Raw genomic sequence first — 10640 nt, 5'->3', positions numbered from 1 at the left:
TAGCCCATGTTTTTTGAAATTTTGAAAAAAAAAGTTAGCCTCGTTTCTCATCATTTTGGACCGTGGGCTATAGCCCATATCGTACGGCATACTATAGCGTGCAGTTTTTCATCATTTTTGAAGATTTGAAAAAAATGACGAAATGACAAAAACGATGGGTTATAGCCCATGTTTTTTGAAATTTTGAAAAAAAAAGTTAGCCTCGTTTCTCATCATTTTGGACCGTGGGCTATAGCCCATATCGTACGGCATACTATAGCGCGCAGTTTTTCATCATTTTTGAAGATTTGAAAAAAATGACGAAATGACAAAAACGATGGGTTATAGCCCATGTTTTTTGAAATTTTGAAAAAAAAAGTTAGCCTCGTTTCTCATCATTTTGGACCGTGGGCTATAGCCCATATCGTACGGCATACTATAGCGCGCAGTTTTTCATCATTTTTGAAGATTTGAAAAAAATGACGAAATGACAAAAACGATGGGTTATATCCCATGTTTTTTGAAATTTTGAGAAAAAAAGTTAGCCTCGTTTCTCATCATTTTGGACCGTGGGCTATAGCCCATATCGTACGGCATACTATAGCGCGCAGTTTTTCATCATTTTTGAAGATTTGAAAAAAATGACGAAATGACAAAAACGATGGGTTATAGCCCATGTTTTTTGAAATTTTGAAAAAAAAAGTTAGCCTCGTTTGTCATCATTTTGGACCGTGGGCTATAGCCCATATCGTACGGCATACTATAGCGCGCCGTTTTTCATCATTTTTGAGGATTTAAAAAAAATGACGAAATGACAAAAACGATGGGTTATAGCCCATGTTTTTTGAAATTTTGAAAAAAAAAGTTAGCCTCGTTTCTCATCATTTTGGACCGTGGGCTATAGCCCATATCGTACGGCATACTATAGCGCGCAGTTTTTCATCATTTTTGAAGATTTGAAAAAAATGACGAAATGACAAAAACGATGGGTTATATCCCATGTTTTTTGAAATTTTGAAAAAAAAAGTTAGCCTCGTTTCTCATCATTTTGGACCGTGGGCTATAGCCCATATCGTACGGCATACTATAGCGCGCAGTTTTTCATCATTTTTGAAGATTTGAAAAAAATGACGAAATGACAAAAACGATGGGTTATAGCCCATGTTTTTTGAAATTTTGAAAAAAAAAGTTAGCCTCGTTTCTCATCATTTTGGACCGTGGGCTATAGCCCATATCGTACGGCATACTATAGCGCGCCGTTTTTCATCATTTTTGAGGATTTGAAAAAAATGACGAAATGACAAAAACGATGGGTTATAGCCCATGTTTTTTGAAATTTTGAAAAAAAAAGTTAGCCTCGTTTCTCATCATTTTGGACCGTGGGCTATAGCCCATATCGTACGGCATACTATAGCGCGCCGTTTTTCATCATTTTTGAAGATTTGAAAAAAATGACGAAATGACAAAAACGATGGGTTATAGCCCATGTTTTTTGAAATTTTGAAAAAAAAAGTTAGCCTCGTTTCTCATCATTTTGGACCGTGGGCTATAGCCCATATCGTACGGCATACTATAGCACGCAGTTTTTCATCATTTTTGAAGATTTGAAAAAAATGACGAAATGACAAAAACGATGGGTTATAGCCCATGTTTTTTGAAATTTTGAAAAAAAAAGTTAGCCTCGTTTCTCATCATTTTGGACCGTGGGCTATAGCCCATATCGTACGGCATACTATAGCGCGCAGTTTTTCATCATTTTTGAAGATTTGAAAAAAATGACGAAATGACAAAAACGATGGGTTATATCCCATGTTTTTTGAAATTTTGAAAAAAAAAGTTAGCCTCGTTTCTCATCATTTTGGACCGTGGGCTATAGCCCATATCGTACGGCATACTATAGCGCGCAGTTTTTCATCATTTTTGAAGATTTTTAAAAAATGACGAAATGACAAAAACGATGGGTTATAGCCCATGTTTTTTGAAATTTTGAAAAAAAAAGTTAGCCTCGTTTCTCATCATTTTGGACCGTGGGCTATAGCCCATATCGTACGGCATACTATAGCGCGCCGTTTTTCATCATTTTTGAGGATTTGAAAAAAATGACGAAATGACAAAAACGATGGGTTATAGCCCATGTTTTTTGAAATTTTGAAAAAAAAAGTTAGCCTCGTTTCTCATCATTTTGGACCGTGGGCTATAGCCCATATCGTACGGCATACTATAGCGCGCCGTTTTTCATCATTTTTGAAGATTTGAAAAAAATGACGAAATGACAAAAACGATGGGTTATAGCCCATGTTTTTTGAAATTTTGAAAAAAAAAGTTAGCCTCGTTTCTCATCATTTTGGACCGTGGGCTATAGCCCATATCGTACGGCATACTATAGCGCGCAGTTTTTCATCATTTTTGAAGATTTGAAAAAAATGACGAAATGACAAAAACGATGGGTTATATCCCATGTTTTTTGAAATTTTGAAAAAAAAAGTTAGCCTCGTTTCTCATCATTTTGGACCGTGGGCTATAGCCCATATCGTACGGCATACTATAGCGCGCAGTTTTTCATCATTTTTGAAGATTTGAAAAAAATGACGAAATGACAAAAACGATGGGTTATAGCCCATGTTTTTTGAAATTTTGAAAAAAAAAGTTAGCCTCGTTTCTCATCATTTTGGACCGTGGGCTATAGCCCATATCGTACGGCATACTATAGCGCGCCGTTTTTCATCATTTTTGAGGATTTGAAAAAAATGACGAAATGACAAAAACGATGGGTTATAGCCCATGTTTTTTGAAATTTTGAAAAAAAAAGTTAGCCTCGTTTCTCATCATTTTGGACCGTGGGCTATAGCCCATATCGTACGGCATACTATAGCGCGCCGTTTTTCATCATTTTTGAAGATTTGAAAAAAATGACGAAATGACAAAAACGATGGGTTATAGCCCATGTTTTTTGAAATTTTGAAAAAAAAAAGTTAGCCTCGTTTCTCATCATTTTGGACCGTGGGCTATAGCCCATATCGTACGGCATACTATAGCACGCAGTTTTTCATCATTTTTGAAGATTTGAAAAAAATGACGAAATGACAAAAACGATGGGTTATAGCCCATGTTTTTTGAAATTTTGAAAAAAAAAGTTAGCCTCGTTTCTCATCATTTTGGACCGTGGGGTATAGCCCATATCGTACGGCATACTATAGCGCGCAGTTTTTCATCATTTTTGAAGATTTTGAAAAAAATGACGAAATGACAAAAACGATGGGTTATATCCCATGTTTTTTGAAATTTTGAAAAAAAAAGTTAGCCTCGTTTCTCATCATTTTGGACCGTGGGCTATAGCCCATATCGTACGGCATACTATAGCGCGCCGTTTTTCATCATTTTTGAAGATTTGAAAAAAATGACGAAATGACAAAAACGATGGGTTATAGCCCATGTTTTTTGAAATTTTGAAAAAAAAAGTTAGCCTCGTTTCTCATCATTTTGGACCGTGGGCTATAGCCCATATCGTACGGCATACTATAGCACGCAGTTTTTCATCATTTTTGAAGATTTGAAAAAAATGACGAAATGACAAAAACGATGGGTTATAGCCCATGTTTTTTGAAATTTTGAAAAAAAAAGTTAGCCTCGTTTCTCATCATTTTGGACCGTGGGCTATAGCCCATATCGTACGGCATACTATAGCGCGCAGTTTTTCATCATTTTTGAAGATTTGAAAAAAATGACGAAATGACAAAAACGATGGGTTATATCCCATGTTTTTTGAAATTTTGAAAAAAAAAGTTAGCCTCGTTTCTCATCATTTTGGACCGTGGGCTATAGCCCATATCGTACGGCATACTATAGCGCGCAGTTTTTCATCATTTTTGAAGATTTGAAAAAAATGACGAAATGACAAAAACGATGGGTTATAGCCCATGTTTTTTGAAATTTTGAAAAAAAAAGTTAGCCTCGTTTCTCATCATTTTGGACCGTGGGCTATAGCCCATATCGTACGGCATACTATAGCGCGCTGTTTTTCATCATTTTTGAGGATTTGAAAAAAATGACGAAATGACAAAAACGATGGGTTATAGCCCATGTTTTTTGAAATTTTGAAAAAAAAAGTTAGCCTTGTTTCTCATCATTTTGGACCGTGGGCAATAGCCCATATCGTACGGCATACTATAGCGTGCAGTTTTTCATCATTTTTGAAGATTTGAAAAAAATGACGAAATGACAAAAACGATGGGTTATAGCCCATGTTTTTTTAAATGTTGAAAAAAAAAGTTAGCCTCGTTTCTCATCATTTTGGACCGTGGGCTATAGCCCATTTCGTACGGCATACTATAGCGCGCAGTTTTTCATCATTTTTGAAGATTTTTTAAAAAATGACGAAATGACAAAAACGATGGGTTATAGCCCATGTTTTTTGAAATTTTGAAAAAAAAAGTTAGCCTCGTTTCTCATCATTTTGGACCGTGGGCTATAGCCCATATCGTACGGCATACTATAGCGCGCAGTTTTTCATCATTTTTGAAGATTTTTTTAAAAATGACGAAATGACAAAAACGATGGGTTATAGCCCATGTTTTTTGAAATTTTGAAAAAAAAAGTTAGCCTCGTTTCTCATCATTTTGGACCGTGGGCTATAGCCCATATCGTACGGCATACTATAGCGCGCAGTTTTTCATCATTTTTGAAGATTTGAAAAAAATTACGAAATGACAAAAACGATGGGTTATAGCCCATGTTTTTTGAAATTTTGAAAAAAAAAGTTAGCCTCGTTTCTCATCATTTTGGACCGTGGGCTATAGCCCATATCGTACGGCATACTATAGCGTGCAGTTTTTCATCATTTTTGAAGATTTGAAAAAAATGACGAAATGACAAAAACGATGGGTTATAGCCCATGTTTTTTGAAATTTTGAAAAAAAAAGTTAGCCTCGTTTCTCATCATTTTGGACCGTGGGCTATAGCCCATATCGTACGGCATACTATAGCGCGCAGTTTTTCATCATTTTTGAAGATTTGAAAAAAATGACGAAATGACAAAAACGATGGGTTATAGCCCATGTTTTTTGAAATTTTGAAAAAAAAAGTTAGCCTCGTTTCTCATCATTTTGGACCGTGGGCTATAGCCCATATCGTACGGCATACTATAGCGCGCAGTTTTTCATCATTTTTGAAGATTTGAAAAAAATGACGAAATGACAAAAACGATGGGTTATATCCCATGTTTTTTGAAATTTTGAAAAAAAAAGTTAGCCTCGTTTCTCATCATTTTGGACCGTGGGCTATAGCCCATATCGTACGGCATACTATAGCGCGCAGTTTTTCATCATTTTTGAAGATTTGAAAAAAATGACGAAATGACAAAAACGATGGGTTATAGCCCATGTTTTTTGAAATTTTGAAAAAAAAAGTTAGCCTCGTTTCTCATCATTTTGGACCGTGGGCTATAGCCCATATCGTACGGCATACTATAGCGCGCCGTTTTTCATCATTTTTGAGGATTTAAAAAAAATGACGAAATGACAAAAACGATGGGTTATAGCCCATGTTTTTTGAAATTTTGAAAAAAAAAGTTAGCCTCGTTTCTCATCATTTTGGACCGTGGGCTATAGCCCATATCGTACGGCATACTATAGCGCGCCGTTTTTCATCATTTTTGAGGATTTGAAAAAAATGAAAAAATGACAAAAACGATGGGTTATAGCCCATGTTTTTTGAAATGTTGAAAAAAAAAGTTAGCCTCGTTTCTCATCATTTTGGACCGTGGGCTATAGCCCATATCGTACGGCATACTATAGCGCGCAGTTTTTCATCATTTTTGAAGATTTGAAAAAAATGACGAAATGACAAAAACGATGGGTTATAGCCCATGTTTTTTGAAATGTTGAAAAAAAAATTAGCCTCGTTTCTCATCATTTTGGACCGTGGGCTATAGCCCATATCGTACGGCATACTATAGCGCGCAGTTTTTCATCATTTTTGAAGATTTTTTAAAAAATGACGAAATGACAAAAACGATAGGTTATAGCCCATGTTTTTTGAAATTTTGAAAAAAAAAAGTTAGCCTCGTTTCTCATCATTTTGGACCGTGGGCTATAGCCCATATCGTACGGCATACTATAGCGCGCAGTTTTTCATCATTTTTGAAGATTTGAAAAAAATGACGAAATGACAAAAACGATGGGTTATAGCCCATGTTTTTTGAAATTTTGAAAAAAAAAGTTAGCCTCGTTTCTCATCATTTTGGACCGTGGGCTATAGCCCATATCGTACGGCATACTATAGCGCGCAGTTTTTCATCATTTTTGAAGATTTGAAAAAAATGACGAAATGACAAAAACGATGGGTTATAGCCCATGTTTTTTGAAATTTTGAAAAAAAAAGTTAGCCTCGTTTCTCATCATTTTGGACCGTAGGCTATAGCCCATATCGTACGGCATACTATAGCGCGCAGTTTTTCATCATTTTCGAGGATTTGAAAAAAATGAAAAAACGATGGGCTTCTAACATGCCTTATAACACGTGGAGGAAAGAAAAACAACACCATCTTATGTTGTTTTTGTTGCAAAGAACATTAACCATATTTTATTAACTCGAAATCATGTCAGAGGCAGCAAAACAATATAAGATCAATTAATTTCGCAAATCAGGTGCGGATCAATATTCAACCAATCACATTCTGCTGAAAGAATAACAGAGAAGAACAGGGAAAGAGACAGAAAGGACGGCGGAGGTGTACCGTGTGCCTGTGTGTGTGTGTGTGTGTGTGTGTGTGTGTGTGTGTGTGTGTGTGTGTGTGTGTGTGTGTGTGTGTGTGTGTGTGTGTGTGTGTGTGTGTGTGTGTGTGTGTGTGTGTGTGTGTGTGCGTGCGTGTGCGTGTGCGTGTGCTTGTGCGTGTGTGTGTGTGTAAACTGCATGGCTTTGCTCTCCACATGTGTGTGCGTGCATGTGCACTTGTGTGCATGTGTGCATGTGTGTGTGTGTGTGTGCGTGTGTGTGTGTGTATGTGTGTGTGTGCACGGCGCGTGTGTGCGTGCGCACGTGTTTTCGAGAACCCCATGGCGTCACTGTGCACACCCAACCCCCCAAAGCATCTCTCTCTCTCTCTCTAGTTAAAGAGTGAAAGACTAAAGGGTGCACGGCTGCACACACTGATCGCCAAAGTGCCGATTATTCATTAGGATGCAGAGTAAAGACCAACGTTTTGGCTGCAGTACGACTGCCTTGTGGAAGAACGCAGTCCCCAATTGGACCCCGATTGGCACCACCACCCGCAGAGCAGTCAACCGCCCGCAGGGGGCGGCGAAGGACGCTGCAAGGACCGTCTGAGGCCAACCGCAAACAATGGAACCACATCATGAGATGACCTGGAGATGACCCGGAGATGACCTGAAGATGACCTGAAGATGACCTTGAGATGACCTGAAGATGACCTGGAGATGATCCGAAGATGACCTGAAGATGACCTGGATATGACCTGAAGATGACCTGAAGATGACCTTGAGATGACCTGAAGATGACCTGAAGATGACCTGAAGATGACCTTGAGATGACCTGAAGATGACCTGAAGATGACCTTGAGATGACCTGAAGATGACCTGGAGATGACCTGGAGATGACCTGAAGATGACCTGAAGATGACCTGGAGATGACCTGAAGATGACCTGGAGATGACCTGAAGATGACCTGAAGATGACCTTGAGATGACCTGAAGATGACCTGAAGATGACCTGAAGATGACCTGAAGATGACCTGGAGATGACCTGAAGATGACCTTGAGATGACCTGAAGATGACCTTGAGATGACCTGAAGATGACCTTGAGATGACCTGAAGATGACCTTGAGATGACCTGAAGATGACCTGGAGATGACCTGAAGATGACCTGAAGATGACCTGAAGATGACCTGGAGATGACCTGGAGATGACCTGAAGATGACCTGGAGATGACCTGAAGATGACCTGAAGATGACCTGGAGATGACCTGAAGATGACCTGAAGATGACCTGAAGATGACCTGAAGATGACCTGAAGATGACCTGAAGATGACCTGAAGATGACCTGAAGATGACCTGGAGATGACCTGAAGATGACCTGGAGATGACCTGAAGATGACCTGAAGATGACCTTGAGATGACCTGAAGATGACCTGAAGATGACCTGAAGATGACCTGAAGATGACCTGGAGATGACCTGAAGATGACCTGAAGATGACCTGAAGATGACCTTGAGATGACCTGAAGATGACCTTGAGATGACCTGAAGATGACCTTGAGATGACCTGAAGATGACCTTGAGATGACCTGAAGATGACCTGGAGATGACCTGAAGATGACCTGAAGATGACCTGAAGATGACCTGAAGATGACCTGAAGATGACCTGAAGATGACCTGGAGATGACCCGGCCCAACCAAAGGCCGCTGCCAAACACTGGAAAGACGTGATATAGAAGATGGCGGTCCTAACACCAGGTGGGGGGTCCTAACACCAGGTGGGGGGTCCTAACACCAGGTGGGGGGGGTCCCAACACCAGGTGAGGGGTCCTAACACCAGGTGAGGGGTCCTAACACCAGGTGGGGGGTCCTAACACCAGGTGGGGGGTCCTAACACCAGGTGGGGGGGGTCCCAACACCAGGTGAGGGGTCCTAACACCAGGTGAGGGGTCCTAACACCAGGTGGGGGGTCCTAACACCAGGTGGGGGGGGTCCCAACACCAGGTGAGGGGTCCTAACACCAGGTGAGGGGTCCTAACACCAGGTGGGGGGTCCTAACACCAGGTGGGGGGTCCTAACACCAGGTGGGGGGGGTCCTAACACCAGGTGAGGGGTCCTAACACCAGGTGGGGGGTCCTAACACCAGGTGGGGGGACAGTTAAGTTTACTGAGGTTATAGAGTTAGGTTCAGGCTGTCAATCACAGCGACTGGCCAATCACAGCGCGTCCTTAATTGTACAAACCGTGTAGGTTGTAGGGACAGCTAACCTCGAAAGAGACGCCAAGCTTCCAACGAGCGGCGGAACACACAGGAACAACGGAAGACGGGGGGAGGGTTTGTGTGTGTGTGTGTGTGTGTGTGGGGGGGGGGGGGGGGATGCAGGAGGAGAGACAGATAAACATCTCCTGTTCTTCAAGAGATTTCATAATGGCGGCTAATTGCCTGTCGGCAAAGGTAGCGCTCAGAGATGTCCTCTCGGTTATGCAACGTCTCCCCCATGGGCACAGAGGGGGGGGGGAGGAGAGGAGAGGAGAGGAGAGGAGAGGAGAGGAGAGGAGAGGAGAGGAGAGGAGAGGAGAGGGACATGGAGGGCAGGGAAAGCAATAATTTGTGTGGTGTGTGCAAAGGATGACACCACCATAACACACAGACAATCTGGAGACTGATTGTGCGGACAGAGTGATCAGGTGTGTGGGGTTGAGGGGGGGAGGGGGGGAGGGGGGGGTGGGTGACGGGGGAGGGGACAGAAACAGAGCCGGGCCTTTTGGCGTCAGCCTAACAGACATGACCTGTACATCATAAACCTCCTCCCTCTCGGAGTCCTGTATGAGCGGTCAGACAAATAAATAAATCATCAAATCACGCCGAAGGAGAACACTGAACCCCCCCCCCTCTGAACCCAGGGGGGGGGGGGGGCGTAACGTGTAAGTGGGGGGGCGAAAGGAGGGGAGTCGTGTCCCGACAGCGAGGCACGACTCGTCTTTCCAACGCCGCAGGGGACAAAAGGCCACGCTTGGGGAGGTCAGAGGTCAGAGGGTGTGTGTGTGTTTGTGTGCTTGTGCGTGTGTTTGTGTGTGTGTGTGTGTGTGTGTGTGTGTGTGTGTGGTGATGCATCAAAATGATCTGGTCCAATGGGGTTTCCTGAGTTGTGTGAGACGGGGGGGGGGGGGGGGGGGACGACGACTTTGACCTCGTGGTGAAGATGAGAATGTCTGGATGTTTGAACTAAAAACGGAGAAAACCTAAAGCAAACCTCATCCTCGGGGCGACTAGAATCAAAGGCCGCCAGCTCTTTGAGATATCAGTATGAAGAGAAGAGGAGAGGAGAGGAGAGGAGAGGAGAGGAGAGGAGAGGAGAGGAGAGGAGAGGAGAGGAGAGGAGAGGAGAGGAGAGGGAGAGGAGAGGGAGAGGAGAGGGAGAAGAGAGGGAGAAGAGAGAGGAGAGGAGAGGAGAGGAGAGGAGAGGAGAGGAGAGGAGAGGAGAGGAGAGGAGAGGAGAGGAGAGGAGGTGGAGAGGGAGAAGAGAGGGAGAAGAGAGGAGGTGGAGAAGAGAAGAGAAGAGAAGAGAAGAGAAGAGAAGAGAAGAGGAAATTTAGAAAAAAACGAAACAGAGAGAGACGTACGTACAGGGACAAATTAGCCACTGGGCCAGTGGGCCCTTGGCTCTCAGGGGCCCTTTGGGGAAATTAGACCGTGCGGTACTGGGTTTGTCACCCTGAAAAGGGCTCCTGGTGCTCTTCATTTGCTGTTGATTTTGTTAAATTTAGGTTAAAAAGATGATAAAAACACATAAAAACACGAAAATGTCGTGCGCACGCGCGCTATGGGGGCCCTTCAAATATTACGGGCCCAGGGGCCCCCATAGGGGTTAATCCGTCCCTGCGTATACGTGTCTCTCTACTGAGGATCATGACATGACAATAACAAACTGTATCACAGTATCCTCTGTTGTT

The sequence above is a fragment of the Protomyctophum bolini genome, assembly GCF_963924005.1.
Source record: "Protomyctophum bolini genome assembly, chromosome: 9".
Taxonomy (NCBI): Eukaryota; Metazoa; Chordata; class Actinopteri; order Myctophiformes; family Myctophidae; genus Protomyctophum; species Protomyctophum bolini.
Note: the sequence above shows the minus strand (reverse complement) of the source record.